Below are 27373 nucleotides of genomic sequence, written 5' to 3' on the forward strand. Positions count from 1 at the left end.
GAAACAGAAAAGGGGAATTTTTGAAGTGCATACAGGTAGTTTTTGATTTACGACTAGTTGCCTAGTGACAGTTTGAAGCTCTGCCGGATTTTTTTTCCCCTCCCCCAAAAAACGGTTTTTATGACCCAATTCTGAAGTTCCAACGACTGCCCCTGCCATGGTTAAGTGACCACATTTTGGGTATTCAGCAACTGGCCCTCATTTATGGCCATTTCAGCATCCTGTGGTCACATGATCACAATTTATAACATTTTTGCTGAAAATCGGTGTTTGCTTTCAGTTTTTGGCTGAAATGGCCCATAGCTTAATGACTGCATTAACTGCATTCCTTAATGACTGCAGATTCACTAAACAATCATGGAAATTTGCTTAATTATTGCCAAAAAAGGGATCATAAAGTTTTATTGGTCATATAATGACTTTTAAAACCATCATGAGCAGGCAGGTTCCAATACAGTCGTAAATCAAGGACTATATGTATGTCATGACTATAAAATATAGATACTATCAGTAGGAATGTCAAAACTTGAAAATAACTTGTAGGAGGTGATTCAGATTGTCAAGTTTTTAAACTGGAATCATTAGTCCATTTAAAGCTTATGTGGAATTCCCTTGGACAAAGGAATTAAAGTTTGATAATATCTGGAGGGAGACAGGTAGTGGGAGACTAATTTGTATCATGATGAGTGTGTTAATTTTACGATATTAATGGCACCTATAATTCCTATTTTGAAAAAAGGTTGGGGGCCTTAGCCTTATTCAAGCAAGCAAATCTGAAAGTGTTTATTTGATAGCCAGTGTAAATGCTTCTAAGAAAATAGCTAAGTTGGACTTCCACTAGAAGTTGCTTTGACTTCCATGTGAGCAACAACCTTGATAATGCAACTATATGTGAAGATGCTTTGCTCCTGCAGACATTACTGCTAACCATGTGAGATGCCCATACAGAGATAACAGCTTCTCTACATATTTGTATACCGTACTCTCCAGAACTCCTAATGAAGCTTCTTTTTCAAAGGCAGAATGATAGGTAGCAATGGATTTCTGAATCTTTTTTGAAAGCATCAAAAAGAGTGGCTTTTTTGATTGCTGTATACCCTGAAGTTGCATTTGAAATGATCTCAACTAGACACAGCTATCAACACCTTGGAGAGAAACATGAGAAATTGAATTCATGCCTTAAGTCCTCTTAATGTTTACTTGGAGCACTTTGCAAGCTTACTAAATAGGCCCAACAGTATTGCTCATGGATTTTTATAAGCAAAAAGATGACAAGTCTCCGATTGGCAGATTACATTTGTTTTTTGTTTTTATTTTTTATTTTTGCAGTTAAAATCCTTCATCTGCTGGGCAATGAACTAATGTAATAAGTCACCTTATATGTGCACATACACATGGAAACAGCATATTCCTTGAGGTAAATAAAATAAAAATAGCAATTGATCTGTGACATGGCTAGGAAGAAAATCTAATTTTTTTTTTATAAATTACTAATCTGATATTTTTATTTTTCTCTTGAGTAACAAAACATTTTTGCCCTCTACATTAACATTTTAGGGGTAATAGGAGCATTTTTAATTAAGTTTCCCTCAATTGAGAAGCCTTTATGTATTTCCTTAATCCTCCTATTGTCACAAAAAGGTCTTAGGTTTCTTTTCATAAAATTCACCCATTGTTCAGATTTTGTGAAAAACCATGGAAGATTCCAGGCAAATAAAAGAATTTTTAAAATAAATTTTACTATCATAAGGAATAGCAATGCCCAAAATTTAGATTTCAAAAGATTAAACAAATTTACAGAGGATATAGCTATTGGTAACTTCTATCTGTTGAGGCAGCCAATTTGCAAACCATATGGTGCAATGGTTCAGACATATTAGAAACTGTGATTCTGATTTCTAGTCCTGCCTTAGGCATGAAGTCAACTAGGTGACTTTAAGCTGGTTCCTTTAGGAAAGTGCCAGAAATTGCAGGGAATCAACACTGACTCCACGGCAGTGACACACACACACACACACTCTATTGTGTCCCATTTCCAAAGCATACAATTCTCCATACTAGTTGGGGGAGGGGAAATGAGCAGGAGGATGCTATTCCACAGTTGTTCTGCTTTTGGTCCTCTGTTTGGCTCTTGTGAGAAATGATGCTAATGTAGATGGTTCTTTAATTTTATTCAGCACAGTTCTTGTCAAAAAATGGTGCATAGAAATGAACTAATTTAAAATGTGTCAAATTGTCTCAATAAAGCTATGCTGTCGTACATGATTTCTCCCTCTAAATTAAATATCTTTTACTTCACTACTGGACAGTGAATCGGGATTTTTATTTTGAGAATTGGAACATAACTTGGAGGACATTTAGGCCAGCCTTCTAGCCGGGGTGACCAACTAAAAGTCTTGGCAAACTTTTTTGACCCTTTTCCTCCTCCTCCTCCTTCTCCTCCTCCACCACCACCACCACCATTACCTCCTCCTCCACCTCCACCTCCACCTCCTGGTTTTTCAAAGTTAAAGCAGTTTCTGGGAGGCATTGGTGGTATATAACCAATGTATAGTTATTCTGTCTCCTTTTCAAATATGGATTATCTTTATACTGAAGGATGAATGGAACCCCCTTGAACTTCAGTATAATATAATACCAATCTAATATGGGTGGCAAAAAGTCCCAGTTTTCATTTGTTGAGGAAGTTATTCAACTGCAGCATTACATCATCCATAGAGGCTGTATTCTCATTGGTAATTTAAGGCAATTAAATGCAAAAATGTCTTAGTTCCAAATATGACTCATAAAATTGTTCCTTTTTCCAGACTAGGGCTATTGCCAGACCCTTAAGACAGTGCAGTGAGGGCCATAGTTTCAATAACAATTCAGAATGTGTAATAGTAGCCAATTTTGAATGAGACAACATCAGAGAAATATCACTTCCAACATAATTCCACTCATTGGTATTATTAAGCATGTTTCTTTAGGATTTATGAGAAATATATCTTGGAGGTACTGTATATATACAGGCACTTAGCTGCATTATTCAGAGTCTAGTTTAAGTCTTCAATGTAGAAGGTGCAGATGACATGCAATCAATTGAGATTGATACACTTTCAGAAATTTCTTATTACTAAGAAAAATGTTGAGTCTTGCCAGCAAAGTTATTTTCACAACTATGTTATGGTACCTGAAGTTATTCTGGGGAAGAAATTAGAATTTCTACCTGTATATACTTCCGCATAGTTGATTCATTGCATTCTGCGCTCAACATCACAATATTACAGTACATTAATTTGTTTGCCAGATAAAAACAATGGTTCAAAATAGTTCTAACAGTCAGTCAGAGCTTGGACCAAGTCATAGTTTCTTTAGAAATTTAGCTACCTTTGGGAGCTAAACACAAAAAAGTCAAGGTCACAAATCATATAGACAAGTTGCTTTTATTACAGAAAAAAGAAGCCCAGCTAACAAGATCACTTATTGTAGAACCTAGCTATTCATTTATATATGAATCCCAAGTTTTATTTTGTATCCCTTTCATTTGCCCCTAGGTGATAATGGGCTTAATTTCTCGGTTTTATACATGGAGAACAATTGCTCCATGTTTTGATAACAATCCTATCTGGTTTCAGGCTCTTGGATTCCAATCTTGGCAACTTAATTCATTATACAATGTAGGACAGCTAGTATAGAAAATACTGAATGGTTTGATATGTAAGATGGACAGCCATATCAATTTTCAAAATAAATAATTTTTCTAAACAAATCCAAGTTGATCACTTGGCAAAAAGCACCTGGAAAATGACATTGTTATTTCCTGTCCAATTTGAACTACATTGAGCTGTCATTGAGGAATTTACTCTTTTTGTTTAATGACTGTAATATTTTATTTAGTTTCAATCATTACCTCATCATCATCTGAAACCAGCAACCAGGCCATGCAAACAAGCGAAGCCCCATCCACAGGATGCAGGCAGCATACAAAACCACACCTGCTCTGGTCCATGGAAAAACCTCGCTACCCGGAACCGATATCTGGTGCCCAAAAGGTTGGGGGACACTGTCCTATACCAAACCCAAAAGTAATAGATTGGCTTGTCCCATTAAAATAGGCTGGTGTGATATCTTTTTCAGACACTTTCAGTTGTAATGTGTGGATGATTTTGTGTGTATGTGAATATTTGTATTATTGGTATTTATTGACAAGCAAAAAATATACAGGAAAATTATGTACAAGTATAAATGAACTGATATTTGAGGAAGTTGTAACATGCTGTTATTACCCAGTCATCTTGAACGGGATCGGGATTTGAACTTTTACAAAGATAAATGGTCAGGAATCAATTCCAGGCAAAATTCACAAGTAGAGCAAGCAGTTAGCAAAGAACAGCACCATGGAGAGCTTCCTGCAGAACCATCCTATGCTATTACTGAATCAGATTATCTAGTTAAGTCTCATGGTAGGATAGCAGGCCCAAATCTCAGTCTGGGAATTAGTTTCCTGCTTTCCTTGTTGCAAGATATAAGCTATTCCAAGTAAAGCTGCCTTTTGTAATTGACTGATGGTGATTTTTGTTAATGCCAAAGGTATTGGAGTCTTGCTCCAGATCTTTTGGGATTGCGCCTAAGGCCTATTACTATAGTATTGTCTTTGTTTTCTTCTGCCATAGTCATTCTACTTCTATTTGCAGGTCTTTATAGCTAGTAGGTTTTCTTACAATTCTTTGTCTTTTATTTAGCTGTTGCCCCAGGTATTGCAGTGTCCACTATCCAGACTTTTTTGTCTTTCTTTTTAACAATTGTTAAGTCTGGGCTGTTGTGTATCAGATGCCTGTCTGTTATTATTTCAATTGTTATTTCCAACCAGTTTTGAATTCAGTGAAAACTGAGTTCATGCTGAATGGCTTTCTCCTCTTGTGAGAGTTGAAAGGTGAAGCTGGCAACACCAGAAACAAAGAACCTGAGGAAGATGAGACTATTATCAAAACATGGTGTAGATGTCTTCCATGTCCAAGGTTGAGAAACAAACAGCGTGGAAGGACAAGAGAAAGAAACCTAAAATTTAACCTTTGCACCATTATAAATTATAGGATAGGTTGCCTATATTCTTCTGTAGCTGATCTTTGTTATTAGGTATCTCAACAATCTCAGCAATGTACCTATCCATAATAAAGAATCTAAAGCATTCATATGCTGAAGAATGCTTTAGATTCAAGAGTGATGAAACTTTGGCAGCCAAATAATTCATAGAGAAACAGCACATGATATTCCTACTCCCATGAAATATTAGAGCTGTCACTTAACAGATAGTGAAACTGATATCCTGGAGAGGGAAGAATATTTGAAAACAAGCTGTCCCAAGAGAACCGTGTGTGATGTGCACTTTTTTCTTCCATTATAATACCAGTTGGCAGGCCTGAAGTTCCAATGAAAAAGATGGCTTCCAGGTAGCTATTCACAGTATTAGTTACCACAATGGTTATAGTTGCAAGTTGTATGAGCCGCAGTGGCACAGTGGTTAGAATGTAGTACTGCAAGCTACTTCTGCTGATCACCAGCTGCTAGCTGTTTGGCAGATCGAATCTCACCAAGCTCAAGGTTGAGTAAGCCTTCTATCCTTCCGAGGGGGGTAAAATGAGGACTCAAATTGTTGGGGGCAATAGGCTGACTCTAAATCTGTTTAGAGAAGGCTGTAAAGCACTGTGAAGCAGTATATAAGTCTAAGTGCTAAGTTCTCCTAAATGCTAATTGAGTTTCAAGAATGAGGTTTGTTGTATCTTGTGTAAAATTCTGATTCCTATGGCATCACAATGCTATTACTCAATGTAATTCTCACTTTTAAAAAAATTATTTCAAGTTAAGATGCATATGCAATTTAATTGAAAAAGTATCAGTGCCATATTTTAACATTTGTATTTCAGAAGAGTACAAAGAGTGCATTTCAATAAGTAAGTGGTTGGTTACATCAGGGTTGGTGCTATCTATATAATCATGTATCTATTTCGGAGGAGGGAGGGAGGGAGGGAGAAAGAGAGAGAGAGAGAGATGAAACTTACATCAAAGAAATTCTTATTCTTAAGATTTATCTGTGCATCCTCTTGTGTATCCAAAATATAGCACTTTCTTGAAAATTTAAAAAAAATGTTTTTGCTCAAAAAAAGAAAACATGAAACCTTTACTGTTTATTTCAAACCATATATATCTTGGATATATGCAGGATGTGTTTGCTTCAAGTTTTATTGTTTTTCAAGAGTACCTTTTCCAAATTGCACTTGAAGTAATCAAAGGTCCTTTGACTTTAGGCATACCTCCTATCTGAAAGAAAAAAGTCTTAAGATTAGAATTCCATATCTAATAAAAAGTTTCATAAAATATAATACACACTCTTGTTTTATCAAAGTGGGACTATTTCCTAGAAATGTGCATGATGGTGTTCACATTGCAAAGCTGGATTTTTTTTGCCTAATACAATGTCTAGTTAACAAGTGTGCTTGATAACCCTAAGATGACACTTTTCCTTTTAAAATGTATCACCAGTTCTTATAACATAGGAAAGTGCCTTACTACAGCTTAGTAACCAGCTGTCTATTTAGTGCAGTTACCTGTTCCAACTAGCAGCAACTTTTAGAAATCTAATTCCACCCTGTTCTCATCAATCACTACCTAATCCTTTTAACTAGCGGTGTCAGGAACTGAAGCAAGGAATTTCTATATGTTAATCAGATGTGCTGACCCACTCTTCTAATTATGAAAAGTCTAAAAATACAACAATGTATCCACAATGGGTTGGTAAACTAGATGCCAGCTCAAATCTTCTGATATATATTTGAGTGTGTGTGTGTGTCCCCATTACAATGTCCAGCACAGATTTTTTTTTAAAATGCCTCTCCTCAAAACTCAGCTGGAATAATTTAAGAAAGACTATATATTTACCCAAATAAATAGGCTATGATGAACAAGTGACACGGGTTTAATACTCCCACCTACCTATAGTGCTAGTCTCTTCCCAGATGATGAAACTGTACTAATTTCTCATTTGTTTGTTTGTTTGTTTGTTTGTTACATTTATGTGCCACCTATCTCATCTAAAAGCACACTTTTTGATTCCTCCATATCAATGTTCATTGTTACCCAAACATTTGGATTTTGGTTTGCAGGGATTGGGGGGAACATCAGAGTAAACCGGATACATAATCTGTTATTCTGGAGAATTTGGCAGGAGTCACATGTTGATACAACAGTGTTGAAACCTGGGCAGCCAAATAATTCACAGAGAAACTGCACATAGCAATAGCACTTAGACTTTTATACCACTTTATAGTGCTTTACAGCCCTCTCTAAGCGGTTTACGGAGTCAGCATATTGCCTCCAACAATCTGTGTCCTCATTTTACCCACCTCGGAAGGATGGAAGGCTGAGTCAACCTTGAGCCTGGTGGGATTTGAACTACCAAATTGCAGGCAGCTGACAGTCAACAGAAGTAGCCTACAGTACTGCACTCTAACCACTGTGCCACCAAGGCTCATGGTACTGCTACTCCCATTAAATATTAGAGCTGTCCCTTAACAGATAGCGAAGCTGATATGCTAGAGAGGGAAGAATATTTGAAGACAATATTTGAAGCTGTCCCAAGAGAGCCATTCCTAAGCACATGTGATGTGGACTTTTCTCTTCCATATCTTATGGCTATTACTCGCAGTAATAGTTAACACAATACTTACAGAAAGTTGCAGGTTCTTCCTGCTGCTAAAGTAAAGATAACCTTAGGAATGCTGCATAATTGCTAGAAAGAATAACAGTGATGCTCAACAGTGACATGAATGCAAGTTCAGGATATCTGACCCTGTCCTCTGTGTGCACTTCCAGGGTGTGAGCTACGTTTGACATGTGCTGCCTGACTGAGGAACTACTGCATTAGTTGTCTGAAGGAGCACTGCCTTGGCAATTCAAAAGGTAGGTGTGTTTTAATTCTGCTCCCATACTGCTACTTATTTGATTATCAATTTATTGTATTTATATCCTGCCTTGTTTTCTTGGAGATTGAGATAGTTTGCATGAGAGATCGCCCCTAATTTTATCAACACAGCAATAATCAGTTGAGCTGGGAGATAATGGCATCAACTAATAAATGCTGTGGTGGACTGGAGATTTGAACCTAGCCTTCCCAGGTTGACCTTGTTGCTGTTCCTGATTTTCTTGCAATTATGGATTTGTCAATGACAGCAAATGCAATTTTTCCAGCTACTTTGTTGAATTTACATAGAGAAAGGTATAGATTGCTAACTTGGCTCTAGGATGTTTTGAGAGGAGATTCTCTCTTCAAAACAGGTGGCAGAGTTTCAGAAGAAAATAAATGTTTGTATCCTTTGCTTATCCCAGTTGTTTGTCCTGATAGAATATTTGAAGCAATAGAAAAGAATATTAAGTACAAAGCAAACTCCTGTGGATCCAGTTACTGAAGCCCTAGTGATACAGTGGTTAGAATGTAGTACTGCAGACAAATTGCTCACAACCGGGAGTTTAATCCTGATGGGCTCTAGGTTGACTCAGCCTTCCATCCTTCCAAGGTCAGTAAAATGAGGACCCACATTGTTGGGGGCAATATGCTGACTCTGTAAACCGCCCAGAGAGTACTGCAAAGCACTATGGGGCAGTATATAAATCTAAGTGCTATTGCTATTGCTACTGGAGTATCCCAGCATGAGAGTTGTTTATCGTATGTATCCTATAATTGAATATAGAAATGGACATGTAAAACAGGGGGTCTAAAAATAAGGAGAGAATAAATGTCTGCATTATTAACTACCAAATTTGGTGTGGGCCTAATTTGGTGGTTTGAAAGATAGCTTCTGATTTAATTTAAGCAGGATGTCTGATTTAACATCAAACCTGAAATTAAAGTGAAATTTTAGAAACCATACCATTCGCACTGAGTAACATGGGAATGGCTGTCAATTTTATTTTTTAATAGAATGGAATTTGCAGACTGAGAGAAAACTCTGACCAGATGTAGATAAATAATCAAGTTTCATTTGGGTCAGATTGATTTCTGATGGCTATGTGGATGTAGGATAGAATATTTTTTAAAACAGTTCCATCTATTCTGTAGCTTTGGAACTTAGCAGTGATCTTCAATCCAAGTACTAATTAGGTCTGACCCTACTTAGCTTTTCAAGATCATTCAAGTTCTGTAGTGCTGCCAGTTAGCTGGGCAATTTGAGTTAAATTATTTTGCATGACATATCGTTACTTAGATTTTAAAAAAATAGAAAGTACCTACAACATTTTTGTTTGCTTTGGATTGAATTAGTTGACAAATATCAGCATATTCACTTGTATAATATTTAACAACTCTTTCCTAAAGTTCTGTGATTGTATAACATCTAATGGACAATTCTTGATGATTGCTTGAACTTTCAGTCATTGCTCTTTTTTTTCAGTTGGTACAATGTTTATTTTACTGAACAGCAAAACTCATTTATTTTTTTGCTGGCATAGTCCTTACTTCCTGTAGCATAGTAGAGGACACTATTGTGAATGAAATGTTCGGATTCATCTCTGATCTCTTTGGAAAAACTACATGAGAAGTCTAAAGAATCCTGTTTTGATCAAATCCAGTGCAAATATCATTTCTGTAGATATTACTTCACTTCGTTGTACATTATTATGAGTGAACTACAGTTCCATCTTATATTATTTATGCTTAATTATAATCACTGGTTCAGACTAGGCTGCCTTTGCATATAAATAACTTAGCAACTCCAGTTAAGAGTTAAAAAGATATCTAGTACCGAATTATAACTAATTATAATTAATTATAATTATATTATAAGAGCCGAGGTGGCTCAGAGGTTAGAGTGCAGTTCTATAGGCTACTTCAGTTGACTGCTAACTGCAGTTCGGCAGTTCGAATCTCACCGGCTCAACATTGCCTCAGCCTTCCATCCTTCCAAGGTGGGTAAAATGAGGACCCAGTTTGTTGGGGGCAATATGCTGACTCTGTAAACCACTTAGAGAGTGCTGTAAAAGCACTATGAAGCAGTATATACCATATTTTTCAGAGTATAAGACACACCGGAGTATAAGATTCAGCTTAGTTTTTGGGGAGGAAAATGGGGGGTAAAATCTGCCTACCAGGTATTCATCTGGCTAGCATCCTTAGTCTGATCAGCTTCAGCACATTAGTTTGCTGGTTTTGAGCGTGCGCTTGCACTTTTTATCCCCTGCTTGGGGATAAAAAACAGCTTCTAAAGCACAGCTGATCTTTGGGGAGAAAAGCAGGCGAAGCTCGGAAGATTGCTTCACTCGCTAGCGTCTCGTTAGGGCTGAAAAACAACTTCTAAAACACAGCTGAGAGTCGGAGGAAGCAGGCAAAGCATGGAAGATCGCTTCACTCGCTAGCGCCTCATTAGGGCTAAAAAAAGCTTCGAAAAAGCTACATTTGAAGTATAAGAAACACCCAAATTTTCACCTTTTTTTTTTTTTTAATTTGATTTATATGCCGCCCTTCTCCGGAGACTCAGGGCGGCTTACAATGTGCTTAGCAATAGCCTTCATCCTTTGTATATTTATACAAAGTCAGCTTATTGCCCCCATAACTGGGTCCTCAATTTACCTACCTTAGAAAGGATGGAAGGCTGAGTCAACCTTGAGCCTTGGTGAGATTCGAACCTGCAGTAATTGCAGGCAGCTGGTCTTAATAACCAGCTTAATAACAGGGTTCCTTAGACCACTGTACTACCAAGGCTCTTTTAGGGGGGGAAGTGCGTTTTATACTCTGAAAAATACGGTAAGTCTAAGTGCTATTGCTATTACTAATTAATGACTAGTGTAGCTGATCATTAAATAGAATTATTCAATGCTTTGCATACTTCTTTACCTTTTTCTTTGATTAGCAAAGATGAAGAAATGACACAAATAACCAGCTATATTGAAATGAGTTAATTTCATTCTACAACACCATGAGTTGATCTGTTTATGGAAATGGATAATATTTCTGCTATGAAGTTGCATGACCCCTTGGCATTGCCTGGACTTTATCCTATGCATCTTTGATATGGGGCAGTGGTGGGTTTCAACCGGTGTTACCACCAGTTCGCTTCGTGCATGTGCTTTGTGCACACTTTGCTCGCACACATGCTGAACTTTCATTCCACACACATTCCATTTCAGAACAGCTGAGGCATGGCAATTCACTCTGCCACACCTATCAGCTGGGCTAAAAATGAGCAAATATAGGTAAGTATAGGGGTGAGCAGGAGGGCCCAGCTGACGGAGCGAACCGGTTCGCTCTCACCTCACCATCACCGCTATCAACTCGCCTGAACCGGGGAGACCAGGTAGCAACCCACCACTGATATGGGGCTAGGTTCCAAATGTGAATCGGCCTACATACAAAACATGTGCATCATTCTTCCATAAAATCAGAAACACATAAAAAGCAGAGAAATGAACAGGATGCTTTTAAACATTCCTATATCTTATCCATTGAGTAGAGATGGTTGGTTTCCTCAAAGCTCAATCAATATTTTGCCTTTTGTCATCTTTGAAACATCTCTTAATTTTTTGCTATGGGACAAAGAGCTTTCTTTCATCCCGGGCCTCCTGATTATAAGTAGAGGGAACTAAGGGCAATTAAGAGCCCTGGTGGCGCAGCAAACTAAAGCACTGTTATTAACATCAGCTGCCTGCAATTACTGCAAGTTCAAATCTCACCAGCCGTCCTGAGTCTCCGGAGAAGGGCGGCATATAAATCAAATTTAAAAAAAAAATAGTACTATATTCTCTACACAGCTTCTTTTACTTATCCTTATGTAATGCATGGTGCACTGTCATAAATATAAGTAGGCTGGACTCCTACCCAAGGGGCATTTATGTATTGCATAGGAATGTAAAATTTTATCAATGCCTCCTGAAGAAGCCAAAAGTTGCTATTGCCTAATGGTAACATTTAAGATTGAATGCTTTATAGATATTTGGTAGGAAATTATAGTTAGGCATTTTTGCTAGAAATAGTTGCAATTTAAACAGAAATCTTAAATCTTGTAAGAAAAGCAATTATCACTGTTGTAGTCAATGACCTAGAATATTGATTTTAGGAGGGAAAAAAATCAGAGACTTAAAACCTTGCAAAGCAAAGCTAAACAAGGAAGGGTTGTTGTATGCATATTTAATAATGCATAGTTCTAAGACTTGAAACCCAATTCCATTTGGCAGAGCCATAAGATTAAAGAACAACTTTAGGGAAACCAGAATGGGTAAATAGCATTCCATTCTAGTTTCTTTACGGGTATTTCCTAGTCATTAGATAACAAACAACATGTCTGACATAAATAGGATTTGGTTATAATACATTTTAGCTGTAAAATATACATTCAAGAGAAGAACCTTTTTTTTTTCAACAACTATTTTCTTATTTCACTAATTCCTGCCCTTCTTGCATTGTGTATTGCATTTTCTAGATTTTCCAGCTCTATGTGGAAACATTCGTTGTCCACTTTGCTGCCCATTGCTAAACAGGGAATCTTTCTCATATGGGTTGAAGAGTCACAGCACCTCTAGAAGTCTTTTCCCCATAATAAAAGTCTTTTCTTTCCTCTTGATCTCAGTGCAAAAACATATCTGGGATTGTGTTTGTGCTTTTTGGTGAGAATTAAGTCTTGCTGAAATCCATTTCATGAGAATACTCACAACATGTTTTCAAAATTTCAAATGTGCCAATATCCCCTCAAAAATGCCAGAAAGGAAGAACCATAACTGAGTGATAGAATCATAGATTTATGGGTAAAAGTACTCACATCTTATTTTCTGGTATTCTAAAAAAGCCTTTCCAAAACTCCAGAAACTGATCAGTCATTATAAACCATATTGAGTTAGATAGATCAATGATACCATTCCAGCTATATTTCGTGGAATGTTCAAAAAATTAGGCCCATAAAGTTAATGCCTTGGTGTAATACAAGTAATCAATGTTTCAGTGCCCTAACACAATTTGTATGATAATGATAATAATAATAGCCTAGCATTTTTTTTTTAACTTGGTGGCCTCCACTTGTCTTGAAGAAAGCACCTGTGAAGCTGAAAGTTGAGGGCACCAGTCTGGAGAAAGCTTCTCACCATCCTTAGCATTTTATTCTACTACTATAGAGTGTGAGCTGAAATTGGCTATGTTGTTCTAATGGTAGGGAGGAGATCTATAAACACAAGAAATATCTATGACTATTAATTTTTGTAAAGGGAAACATGAAGTAAAAAGTATTTAATAATCTATTAAATTTCCATTACATTTAATACACTGATGGTAAAACTGTAAGGGAAGTATGATCTTGTAGATGACATCAAATTTCATCAACGTAGGTGTTAGCTTTGTTAAAGAGACTGGTTATGGGAGTAACATTCAGCTTATTTTGATGTTTTGTCTTGATTATAAAAAGTGTTGAAAATCTACTTTCATAAAAATGTGTTCAAGGAAAAGGCAGTGTAGCTGCCAGTGGCATTTAATTTAAAAGCTCTCCATATATTTTCATCCAAAAATTTTCTGGTGATTTTTTTCAAAAAATTCTTCTCAATTGTTTCACTGTGACATCTGATAAAAGATCTGCCAACATTTCTTCAAGTTGTTTCACTAGTGAAATGAAAGGATCAAAAAGCCATTTCAAAAAGCTTGTCTTGGACCTTGGGATGAAATGGCACAACACCGTCAATTTGCTCAGGAAACACTGAAATTCCTCAGGATGTAGCTTAAGAAATACTGATCTAGGAGTCAATTCCTTTTCCACCCCTACTCAGAAAATTGATTCTCATTGATTGTTGTAGTTGGGCCTCTTCGTAAGATGTTCGTCAGGACTAAGATTCCTTTAGATACATTTGCAGTCTGGATATGCTATTCTTAATGGCCAGTAGCAAAATACTTGTCCTATTAAAAAGAGAAGGAAATAAATTAGCAATTTATTCGCTAATAAATTAAAGAATTAAATCAGCTGAAATAGATTTAAGGGGCTTTTAATTTAAAAGCTCATACTCCCCATAAACTTTCATCCAAAAATTTTCTGGTGTTTTTTTTTAATCCCTTCCCCCCCAATTATTTCAGTGTAACACTGATAAAGGTTGTAGATGGAAAATAAATTTGGAGCTGTTGAGGGTAAAACTGCCCTCTGCAAAGTGGTGCAGTGGACCAGACAGCAGATAGATACGTAACTATAAAGGTTCCATTACTGTAATCTCGAGTCCCCCGCAATGTTTTATTTTTATGAAGAGACCCAAGAGAATAAATGAGTACTTTAACAAGGAAGCATGATCCAAGTGCTACTTCAAAAGCACCAGTCTCACTGGCAATTGATCAAGATAATGTTTTGGAAGCATGGTCATTGGAAGAGCAGAGGACAAGTCTTGAGAAAACAGATGGCCAGGTTAAGGAGGGAATAGGAAAGGAAGTTTGGAAGAGAAATGAAGAAATGGGGAAAGGTAAGTAGAAGACAACAAACGAAGGAGGCAGGGCATATGCTCAGGGTAGGAGGAGAGGGAAGTGGGGTAGGAGGATTAGCAAGATCCTTTGGCAGCAACCTCAATGTAAATCTGTGACAGAGTGGTGCCTGTAAACTAGTTGCAATAGTTTTCACTGTCATTTATTTTGATTCAGAGGACAGATAGGCCTGAGGTGCTGTAGTGCTGGTGGTTTTACGGATTGAAGATTAGCAAGGGGGAATTGAGTAATGATGCATTCCTCTTTCCCTTAGGTGCATGGCTCATAGAATACTATTGGTCATTCATGACAAGGAAACGTTCATTTCACAACATTGCTCTGAGGGCCACTTATATCTGTGGTCTAAAAGTCACTTGGAATTCTACAGTATTAGGCAATAAATATCCATGGCTTTCTCTTCCATGACTTTGTCTAATCCTCTTCAAAACAGTCTAAAGTAGTAGCCGTTGCTGTATCTCAAGGGACCTAATTCTGTAATTTCACTATGCCCTGTAGCTATAACTTCCTTTAGCATGCCCTGAATTTTCCACAAAACAACATCAGTGGACAACCCCTGAAAAAATAAGAGAAAAAACTCCAAATCTTGCTGAGAAAAAACTCCTTACCTTGCTGAGATATATGCACTTGAGGTCCTGTCTTATCATTTTTCTTACCTAACCGCCCTTCCCAAACATTTGAAACGTACAACATAGGTGAATCACTTTTTTCAGCAGTAAGCATTGAGGTATAGCAACAAAAATTCTTTATGATAGAGCCAGATGTTTGTATGAGGGTTTATCAACACAGCTTTTGCAGTATTGCAGGATCCCCCTCTTTCCCTCATTGCAACTGGCTGGCCCCTCTCTATAAGGAATGTGTTACCTTGACTTAATAATCTAAAAATAATCAACAAATAGCCCTTAACCTTATTAAACAAGACCTATAACATGTACACTTGGCTTCAATGAAATGAAGGAAGGAAAGAAGCTTGTGCAGAATTTAGATGTTCAGGTTCATTCTGTAAATTGACTGAGAAAGTCTCTACTTTCAGATTATTTACATTAGATTTCCATTAAAATAGTTTACCTTTATCAATCCCAAATTTCAAATTTTAGAGGTATTGATAAAATAATTAATGGGATTGATTTTAGGCTTCGGAGTTAGGTAGTGATATTAAATGCTTCTCATAATGCTCACACTCTTACCATGGTTGGTGTTGTTACTTGTCTAGAGCCCATTAAAGCTCTTTCCATAGCATTCACCTCGCAATGCTGTGCCCATCTGCATTCTCAACCAATCTCATTGTACATATGTTGTGCACTGACAATGAAGATTTGAAATTGAAATTCATGCAGCATGAGCAGAATGTGTTCCTTTGAAATATAGCTCTCTTCCCATGCACCCATGTGCAGATGTAAAAGCTGGCATGATTTCTGGGCAGATATGATTATATGCCAATTGCCATTGTCATAACAGAAGAAGAGCTTTCCTGCTGTGACTTTCAATTTTCCTTCAGACAGAGGAAAAAATGCAGACACACATGAAGTGGTGGCTTTCTTGGTGGTCTTCATGATCTGGTGCACACAGTTGTGCAGTTTTGGGTAGATGTAGATGCAAGTTGGATATTTGCAGCCATGGATGAATATTATGCCACTGAGCACCACTTATGGACTTTTTGCTGAAAAAAAGAGTAGAACAAACTTGTGATTTATGGGTTTGGAAATTGAAAAAGATAGCATATAGAAAGAAAGGAATTATGATGTAACCTTAGAGAGAGAGGATATATATTATATGTATTTATAACTGCTGTGAAGAAGATTGAAGCTACTTCTTCAGAATCTTCCTTTCCTTTCTTTTCCTTTCCTATTTTTCTTTCTTTTTCTTACTATCTTTATTCTTAATTTAGAATTTGTACTGTTTTTAATCTGATTAAAAAACTTTTTCAATAAAAATAATTTTAAAAAATACTCTGCCACTGAGCTGATTGGGGCCCACACTTCTGAGAGAATCCTTGGGTACTTTAGGCTGAGATATCTTATGCACATTAATCTGTAAACAAGCCTAATTTAGTTTAATGGATTTACTATACCTTTGAGCAAGCATGCAAAGGAATGTGCTGCAGGTTGTCAGAGTAACAACCAGTTGTATACTTTGCTATTCAGATGGTGAAATTAAGCTAAATGAACAAAAGGAAAATGTTTATCCATCCTCTGATACCTAATAGCAGTTGTTCATCATAACCAAGTTTCTCTTGGAAAAGATGTGGGAGGATGAGGTATCTTTATCTTTTCAACCTTTCGTTTGAGTTTTTAAAAACTATAATAATGCAGGGGCAGGGGGATATATAGATAAAGATGTGCAACTTATTACTAGCCAGGTTGGCAACAGTATTTCTCGATAACAAACTATAACTATATTCATTTTTCCCAATGATAAAATGTTTTGGCTGGGAAAATACATTTTTTTTACAATAAAAGCATAGCCTCAATGGAAGGCCAATGGACAGTGTGCTATAAATGAAAAAAAACAATTACTTGTTTATATAATCAATGTACATAGCAGTGGCTAGCAGTGTAACACAACCTCAAAATATAGATTCCAGCCCTAAAAGATGTACAGATTGTGTGTGTGTTTGTGTGTGTGTTTTGTGTGTGTGTAACCAGAGATGGTTATTTTAAATGGCGGGTTTTTTATGCATTCAAGTTAGTAACCCCATTTGCCTATTTATTGCAGGAAAAAATATATAGATTGATCCAAAAGAGTAGAAGACTCCTGTATCTTTAAAATTGAAGAGAAGAAAGATTTTAGTTCGGATACTTTTGCAAGATTTTGCAAAATCATCTGTTCTGTTCCACAATTCAAGGGAAAAGTGACCCATTCTCATTTGCACCCATCCTCATTTGCATTAAAAGTTTCTTAAAATGAAAATCCTGTTCCTTTTGCCTGGTGGAGCACAGGTGGCTGCTTCAGTTGGAATCACTCACAGTGCTACAGCTGAGGACAATAAGCAGGGATGTGATAGGAACACAAAGCATCTAACCAGGGAAATTTTAGGACACCTTTCACTAACCTGGTACCTATGTATATTGTGACCACTGCCTCCCAAATTGCCAAATATCCTAGGCAACTCCCAGGAAATCTGAGTCATTAATTTTTAGGAGTTCTGGTTCCAATGCATCTGGAGGGCACAAATTTAACAAAATAACAGAGTTGGAAAGAACATTGGAAGTCTTCTGGTCCAATTCTCTGCTCAAGCAGGAGATCCTATACCACTTCAGATAATGGTTGTCCAATCTCTTAAAAACCTCCAGTGTTGGAACACCCACAATATCTGGATGCAAGCCATTCCACTGATTAATTGTTCTGTCAGGAAATTTCTCTTTAATTCTAGATTGATTCTTTCCTTGATTAGTCTCTATCCATTGCTTCTTGTTCTGCCTTCTGGTTCTTTGGAGAATAGGTTGATCCCCTCTTTTTTGTGGCAGCCCCTGAGATATTGCAACACTGCTATCATGTCATGCCTAGTGCTTCTTTTAATTAAACTAGACATATCCAATTCCAGCAACCATTGTTTTAGTTTCCAGTACCAGTAGAGATTTCCCTGCAGTATCCATGTAGCAAAGTGGGAGCACCAATTTAGTTGTTTCTTTCTTTCTTTTAAATTACTGTAAACTCTAGTTTGAGAAGAGCACAAAGGCCAAATCATGTTGTTCTTTCCACCTAGATTAAAACAGTTATCCTACTGAGAGAAGGGGCTTTTTTGTGTCTGTTTTGAACTACTGGCTCGAACTATGCCATCATTTCTCCCCCAAGAATGATATTCCTGGGCAGCTGCTCTGGAGAGATACTCTGCTTATACTTAGCATCTGTCTGCTTGATATTCTAACAGAATGAATAGAGTTTAAAAAATTTAAGAACAGAGAAAAACGATTGTGCTTTGCCAGTTTAATATTTAACCACGCCGTCTTGATTTGATTCTGCTCTCAGCTTCCTCTGGTGTCAGCAGCACCCGTTTACAAATATTCTAAATGAAGTTGGCATCCACGCATTCCCTAATGTGTGATCTCTGCACAGCTTGCCTTGAGGTTTTACTTCTGCCCAGATATAATTCCTCCACTGTCATGTTTCACAACAGCTCCCATTCCAGCTGTGTATTGTCTTTGGAGACTTTAAAAGTCCTATTTCACTAAGTAATATTCCAGGGGTGATTGTTATTTTACACTTCCTGGGTTTTTTAAATAAAATACAGAATTGGGAACAGTAAGAATAGAACCTTTTATAACTGAATCCACATGAATATTCCCACCATACAGTATAATCAATTCATCAGAACACCAATTTAGCAACAAAGACTGTGGTTTTCCTAGCAATGGAAGTTTTTAACAATAGAACACGCCAATATGAAGAAAATTTAGATATACTTAATCCACACTTAATATGCATGGTGGCTGCCCACTTGCTTGCTTCTGCTTTGCTGGTGTACGCTTATTTATAAGCATATTTTAGGAGTGATCAAAGTATTTGGAAAGGTAAAAAAGAGTGAATAGAAACCTGCCTTAAAATATGTCAGAGTTTCCTTTTAACGCACTGTGTGATGTGTATCAATCTATGGCATCTATGGGTGTCCCAAAAAATCAAGGTAACAGTTGTGACTTCATTACTGAGGCCTCACCCCCTTTGTATGTGCTTCAAAATCACAAGCATACATACAAGGTTCAGTCTCACAATTACTGCGTTCATGACTTCTTTCAACCTGTCTGTGGATCTCTCCTGGCCAGCAATACTAATCATGGAAGATCTTTACTGTTTTGGTTTTTTTTTTTTCATTTCATTTTATTAAATTTGTATACCGCCCTACTCCCGAAGAACTCAGGGTGGTGAACAGGCACGAAATAAAACATATAAATACGAAAGTTAAAACATGATTAAAACCTAATTAAATAATTTTTGCCCGAGACAATTTAAAACTCCCAATAATTTAAAACAAATTAAAATTTGAGTTTAAAAATTTAAAAGAAGGGGAAAAATTAGGCCAGGCCGGCCTGCTGGAATAGGAGTGTCTTCAAAGCATGGCGGAAAGTGCACAGATCCGGGATCCTCCGTATCTCCAGGAGGAGCTCGTTCCAGATAGTAGGTGCCCCCACAGAGAAGGCCCTCCCCCTAGGGGCCGCCAGTCGACATTGTTTGGCTGACGGCACCTGGAGGAGCCCCTCTCTATGAGAGCGTACCAGCCGGTGGGAGGCTGTTTGTGGTAGTAGGCGGTCCCGTAAGTAGCCAGGTCCTAAGCCATGGAGCGCTCTAAAGGTGGTAACCAAAACCTTGAAGCGCACCTGCTAAACAGCAAGTATCAGCATCAATCGTCATCAGCCATGTTGGCTGAGACTATTGATTATAATTTAACCACATCTGGAAAGCCATACAGTATGTTTTTTTTTTCTCTGCTGCATAATCTTCAATAAACCTGCTAGAATGTTTTATTATACACTGCTCAAAAAAATAAAGGGAACACAAGCAGAAGACATCAGAGATCTGAATGAATGAAATAGCCTTATTAAATACTTTGTTCTTTGTACAGTAGTTTTGTGTTCCCTTTAGTTGTTTGAGCAGTGTATAAACTACTGTATGTAATGAACAAAGTATTTAATAAGGCTATTTCATTCATTCAGATCTTGGATGTCTTCTGCTTGTGTTCCCTTTATTTTTTTGAGCAGTATATATAAACTTATACAAAAAGTTTTACTCAGGACAGAAAACAAATAAAAAGAAAAAGCAGAAAAAAGAGAAAGGAAAAGAAAGAAAAAAGAAAAAGTTCCAAAAGAAAAAAAGAAATAGAAAGAAGAAGCTTCTGATTTGTTTTGCAGCAAATATTACAATTACAAAGTTATTTCTTACTCTATGATTATGACACAAAACTCTTCTCTATTTTTTTTCCTAATCATCACATCCACAAATCATAACTTCATTTTTTTTCCAAATGCAAAAAATCATAAGGGGCTTCCAGTCAACCGTAAATATAAACAATATTTTTTTTTGTAAGCAAATAAGTTAATTTAGACATCTCTTGAGTTCCATTATCTTCATCAGACATTCCTCCATTGTGGGTATTATCAAACATTTCCACTTTTGTGTTTATAGTTGTCTATACAACAAAGTTCTTTTTTCTGTTTGCTTATCAGTTAGTCCCAAAAGAAAAATCTCTGGTTTCAATTGTACTTTAATCTTTAAAATCTTATGAATTAATATATGTATTTGTATCCATTTTTTAGCTTTTTTACATGTCTCCCATGCATGATAAAGCATACTTTCATGTTGTCACATTTCCATAAAAGATTATACGTGCCTTTATACATTCTAGATAATTGGTGACAAAAATAAACAATATATCATTTTATAAAAATTATCTTTAAAACTAGGACAGTGTAAATTTCAATCCTTTCAACTATATATATAGCCGCCCTGAGTCTCCGGAGAGGGGCAGCATATTAAATAAATAAATAAATAAATAAATAAATAAATAAATAAATAAATAAATAAATAAATAAATAAATAAATAAATAAATAAATAAATAAATAAATTAATTTCCCATTGGTTCATCTGTATGTTATAGTCAAACATTTTAACCTATTTTATCATATATTCTTTCACTTGTTCTCGTTTTTCATATCTGAATAAAAGTTTATATATTTTACCAATAATATATTCATCATTATTATTTAATTCTATTTCAAACTTGGTCTTACTTTGTTCAAAATTATTAAATATTTTATCCACTTTACACTGTTCTGTTATTTTACATAAGAAAACCATTGACAAGAGTCTCATTCTGTTATGAAGTATTCTCTTGATTTTGTTTTACAAGAAAATTCTTATACCTCACAATAAGTTTAACTGTTTATAACCAGGTGTCAAAGGATATTCTCAAAACAAGAAAAATCTCCTCCAAGCCATGTTTAAATGTTTTTAAAAACTTGAAAGAGCAGGAGATTTTTAGTTAGCCATTAAAACACAATATCTGAACATGAAAAAGAGGCACAAAGGCTATCTAGACACAGTCTTCCCGGTGTTGGGAAAGCTGGTGTTTTAATTAGAGTAATTATTTACAAATGTGTATTTGTATCAATCTTCTTTATCAGTCAGGTGTGTAGGAGCTGCAGTTACCAAATTCATAGTCACAGTTGATGCTGGAGGGCACCAGATTGGGAAAATCTTATTTTGCCATTTAAAAAAACTTAATTTCTTTTGGAGTGGTCTTTATTTATTTATTTCTTTTCTCTTTCTCTCTCTCTCTCTCTCTCTCTCTCTTTTTTTTTTTTGCTCAGATATGAAACACTCTAGCACACAATCCACTCTATTGTTATATAGCTTCCAAGGCCAAGAAAGACACTGCTGAAAAGGACACTCTACCACCGCCCTAAACTGTGGGCATCACCATTCATGGGACTTAAAGATTACCTGAAGACTTACCCAAGTGTTTTAGTGCTATCTAAAACATTTTAATTAAAGGCATTTTTTCTACAAGAGATGTGAAGTAAAATATTTTCAAGTATTTTACTCATAAGAAAGTTAATTAATTAATGAATTTATATTGCCACCTATTCGTCCATGGCGACTCAAGGTGGCTTACAAAATGGGACCCGCAACATTCCCTGCCTCCCCGTTCTGATTGGTCAGGTAGATGTGACCGGCAAGAGACAATCCCTCAGATAACCTGGTCCCAAGCCATGAATGAATACTTCTCATTCTAGTGCTTTCCCCAGATGGGTTGGACTACAAGCTTTTAATTCCCAGTAAGGTTACCCCAATACTTCATTTAACTTTTTGTTATGCCATTCAAGGCTCATCAGTTCTGCTTTACTGATCCTCAGGACATTTGGTTTGAATCAGCTTTATTAGATAGACCAGACAGGAAACATGTCCAGATGAGATAATTCTACTTTATTGTAAAGCTACATGAACAGAATCTTTCAAATTTGAAAGTACAAATCTCCCACCAGCTCCTTTACAGCCCAAGAAACTAGGGAAGGTCTCTTCTGAGCCTCCTACTCATCCCACTATTTAGTTGCAGAATATGCAGACTCTATCTGACCATTCCTTCCCTAGGCAGTTTTCTTGGTCCTATCTGCCAAGGTCTTTCCCACACACCATTACAGTTTGTCTCTGTCAGTTTTTGCAGCTAAATATAGTGCTCAAGAAGAGACCCTGCTGGCCTATGACTTTTCAAATCCATTTGCCTTTCAACTGCCGCAAAGCCTCCAAACTTCCAAAGACAGGCAGCCATGACTAATGGGCTCCACAGGCATTGACAGGAACCTTGTCTTTTCCAAACACACTTCAGGCTTGATTCCAGCTGTGATGTCACTCTCAAACATCTCTATTAGTCACTTGTATTTCTGCAGCCACTTCCATAATCACACATCACTCCCAATGCCTCCGATGTATGGGAGCTGCTAAGTCTGAAATGTAACTGCTGGAAGACTCCTCCACAGTGCTCTAGATTAGAGTTGAGCTGGCAATTGTGCCTAATATTCTAGTTTTTAAGAGGGGAGCCCCAGTTCTCTCCATTTAGACTTCCTAAATGGAAGGAATTTCAGAGTCAAAACAATCTCTTAAGGAACTGTTAAAGCCATAGTGGATGGCCAGCACAAATGTATGAATGATACTTCTAGGAAAGCAAGAATTGATAAGGATAAGGATAAGGATAATTTTATTTCTATACTGCCCCTCTCCTGAAGGACTCGGGGCGGTGTACAGCCAGGTAAAAACACAATACAAATATCACAATTTAAATTAAAAAAATTATTAAAAGTATTACATTTAAGGCCAATTAACTAAAAAACCCAAAAATTTAAGAATTCCAAATTTAAAACTCAATTATGAAGCTAGCCCTGCCTGTCGGAAGAGCAGGGTCTTAAGAGCACAGCGGAAAACTTGGAGGTCAGAGATCTTGCGTATGTCCGGGGGCAGTTCATTCCAAAGGGCAGGGGCTCCCACAGAGAAGGCTCTCCCCCTGGGTGTCGTCAGCCGACATAATTTGGCCGACGGCACCCTGAGGAGTCCCTCTCTGTGGGAGTGAACTGGTCAGTGGGAAGCTATCGGTGGCAGAAGGCGGTCTCGTAGGTACCCAGGTCCTGAGCCATGGAGCGCTTTAAAGGTGGTAACCAACACCTTGAATCGCACCCGGAAGACCACTGGGAGCCAGTGCAGCTCGCGCAGGAAAGGTGTTACATGGGCGCAACGAGTTGCACCCATAACTACCCGCGCGGCTGCATTCTGGACCAGTTGGAGCCTCCGAGTGCTCTTCAAGGGGAGCCCCATGTAGAGAGCATTACAGTAGTCCAGCCGGGAGGTAACAAGGGCGTGAGTGACTGTGTGCAAGGCGTCCCGGTCCAGAAAGGGATGCAACTGGCGAATCAGGTGAACCTGATAAAAAGCCCCCCTGGCCACGGCCGTCATATGCTCTTCTAAAGACAGCCATGCATCCAGGAGGACGCCCAGATTGCGAGCCCTCTCTGTGGGGGGTAGAGATTCACCCCTTATAGACAGCGATGGCGTCAGCTGACTATACTGGGATGCGGATAGCCACAGCCACTCGGTCTTGGAAGGGTTGAGTCTGAGCCTATTTCTCCCCATCCAGACCCGTACGGCCTCCAGGCAGCGGGACATCACGTCAAGGGCATCATTGGGGTGGCCTGGGGGGGAGATGTACAGCTGAGTGTCATCAGCATACTGATGTACCCTCACCCCAAAACCACGGATGATCTTACCCAGCACTCCCCAAGCGAGGCGCCTCAAGGTCAACCTCTGCCCCCCTGCCAACACAAACTGTGAGTGGTCGGAGAGGAAGGAGGAGAACCACCACAGCACGGTGCCTCCTATTCCTAACCCCCTCAACTGGTGGATGATCTCTGGAGGGCTCGGGACAGAGGTTGCTCCTCTGTTCTGGTCCTATTAGATCTCTCAACGGCTTTTGATACCATCGACCATGGTATCATTCTGCTGTTGAACAGAAGGGGCGAGAGGACCGACCCTTGCAGCACTCCCCAAGCGAGGCGCCTCAAGGTCAACCTCTGCCCCCCTGCCAACACAAACTGTGAGTGGTCGGAGAGGAAGGAGGAGAACCACCACAGCACGGTGCCTCCTATTCCTAACCCCCTCAACTGCTGCAGAATGATACCATGGTCGATGGTATCAAAAGCCGTTGAGAGATCTAATAGGACCAGAACAGAGGAGCAACCTCTGTCCCGAGCCCTCCAGAGATCATCCACCAATGCGACCAATGCCGTTTCCGTGCTGTACCCCTGCCTGAAGCCCAACTGGTAAGGGTCCATATAGACAGCTTCATCCAGGTACTGGGGAAGCTGTCATGCCACCACACTCTCAACAACCTTCGCCACAAAGCGAAGGTTGGAGACCGGACGATAATTTGCTAATACAACTGTCAATCTTGAAACATGGCTCAGGTTGCTTTTCTTTCCCACAAACTCTTGTTTTTGCCCAGAGTCTTGTCTTAGCAGCTTGCCACATACAGTTTTCCAATGTGGAAGAGTAGGTATGTTTTGTGCCAACATGCAAGTCAAGAATCTTCTGTGCAGAACTTAGCATTCTGTCCAACACCACCTCAAACTAAAAGAGTATCTTGTATCTCCTGTTCTCTTAACTCTTCCCCTGAAGGAGAAGCATATTATAATTTTGCACAGAGCTTTCTTTGATGAGTTTTTTGGCTGAGATTTTTTTATAGAGAGGATATATGAATCATTTAATACATTTTGCACATATGCTTTAAAGTAGCATAATATAAAGTTTTTCTTTCTTTCTTTTTCTCATTATGTTGTCAATGACTTGAGGCCAGTTAATAATTTGTGTTTCATGATGGTTCTTTGGCTCCCTGCCATGGTGTTTGATGCATTTGCCAACCTGAGACTATTTCCCCTTCAGCATTCCCTTTTTCTTATCGGTTCACTTTTATATATTTTTTTTATTGTGATTTCAAGTTTCTACCAAACTCCAGGCTTTTTGATCTAGTAGTGGTATGTGAATACTTTCCAGGAGAAGTGCTTATAAAGCTACAGCGCCTGTTTTGCAACCATTTTCTCCACTTTTGCCTTTGACTTCAGATCAGAGGAGAGGATTTGCAAATGGGAAACCTCAGGGGAGATAGGCTTTTCAGATGCTATTTTTCAGGGCTCACCTACCCTTCTGTGAATAAACCAGGTAGTCTTGCCTTTTTAAACGTGCATTCCTGCATAGCTTCGTAGCTGCAGATACAATTACTGGACTCTTATAAAACAACCAGAAAAAAATAGCATAACCTTTCATAGCTCCATTCCATCTCCAATAACAACACAGTGCCTTGATGTGAGGCACTTGATTGCATTATAGAAGTGCAGATACTGTGTGGGTTAGTTGAAGTATCTACAGACATCAAATACATTTTGGAAAAGAAAAGCTAGTGCAGAATTCATTCAAAATGGTGTGGCTTTCTACTGCAAATGCTACTTTATTCTAATCTCCGCACTCTTCTCATTGTTGTATATACTTGGAAGTCACTTTAGACATATTTATTTATTTATTGTGCTTTTTCACTGAAACCTAAAGACAGGGTGCATGGGGGTCTTCTCTAATTTAATTGTTACAACAACAGCTTTCTCAAGAGAGTTGGCCTGAGAAAGACTGACTTATTCAAAATTGACTAATGAACTCCAGGATTGAGAGGGGACTTGAACCAGGTTTCCTCTCCAAGTTAAACACTTTGATCAATATGCCACACTTGGCTCTACAACAGGATAACCAGATGTCCTGTTGCTGTTACACAATGTACGTGCCATCGTTAGGCAAAAGAGGAGGAAAAAAAGAAAACACAAATGAAGAAAGTGGCAGAAAAGGTGTTAAGTACCAGTAAGTAAGAAGTAATGCAAATAATAATAATTTGAGGAGCAAAAAGGAAAACAACAATAACTTCTTTAAATAAATCTGAAGCAGGAAAGGAGCCAAAAAAGTAGTCTGATTATTAGATAACAAAAGAAAGAAAGGGATGTTCAGAAAATATTAGGTAGATAGCTGAAACAGTATTGACTTTTTTAGGGAATGGATCAAAACAACTAATGTGACACCAAATTTTAAAAGAAAAGATCCAGGGAATTACAGGCTAGATAGCTTAATATCTACTCCGTGTATAATTGACAGAATCAGTAATCAAAGAAAATAACTAAATGGATAGAGGAATAAGCCTCCTTAAAGGAAATCAATATGGATTCAACAAAGGTAAATACTACGTCACCAATCTTTTACAGTTTTTTAAAAAGAATTTCAACAGGATTGCAGATGGAGGTGGCCCTATTAATGCTATATTTTATGGTTTTCAAAAAGCTTTGATAATGTTCTGCAGCAAAATCTCTTGGGTAAATTTAGCAATTAAGGGATAAAAGTGTAATGGGTAGAACAAATGACCTTGAGGAGCAGGAGGAAGAGCCACTGCCAAGACAGCATCAGATAAAGAAATCTGAGCTTGGAACAGAAACATGACCTGAGAAAGTGTCTTAGACAAGACTCCCCTGTCTTTCACAGATAAAGGAGGCGGGGCAGCACAAACTTGCAAGCTTCTGTTACAATAAATTCATAATAAAAGTAGTATTAATCTGTATTATGTTGGCTTCCTAATCTAACAAAAAGAGTTTGTCCTTTTGTGGACTGCTTACTGTTTAATAACAGAAAGCAAACAGTAAAAATAAATAGTCAGTGGAGGAAAGTAAATTGTGAAGTATTTTAAGGATCTGTATTGGGATCCATGCCTTTTAATATGTTCGTAAATGAACTTGACATTTATAACATAAATGATCTCAAGCAGTGAGCTGCCAAGTTTATAGATGATACTGAATTATTCAGGATGAAAAACCTGAAAAGTGATTTGTGAGGAGTTCAAAGGTCTC

The 27373-nt window shown here is 37.7% G+C and overlaps 1 protein-coding gene across 3 annotated transcripts in view; it reads left to right on the top strand.

Moving 5' to 3' along the window:
- The window catches only part of CPLX2 (complexin 2), a 141071-nt gene that overhangs the window by 5395 nt on the left and 108303 nt on the right, over positions 1-27373 (top strand). For all 3 annotated transcript variants that reach the window (XM_034401316.3, XM_087887543.1, XM_034401326.3), the window contains exon 2: positions 7852-7938. The gene's annotated coding sequence lies outside the window, so the exon portion shown is untranslated. The remainder of the gene's footprint in view (positions 1-7851; positions 7939-27373) is intronic.

Source organism: Pantherophis guttatus, chromosome 2 (assembly GCF_059756535.1).
Source record: "Pantherophis guttatus breed Tessera chromosome 2, ASM5975653v1, whole genome shotgun sequence".
Taxonomy (NCBI): Eukaryota; Metazoa; Chordata; class Lepidosauria; order Squamata; family Colubridae; genus Pantherophis; species Pantherophis guttatus.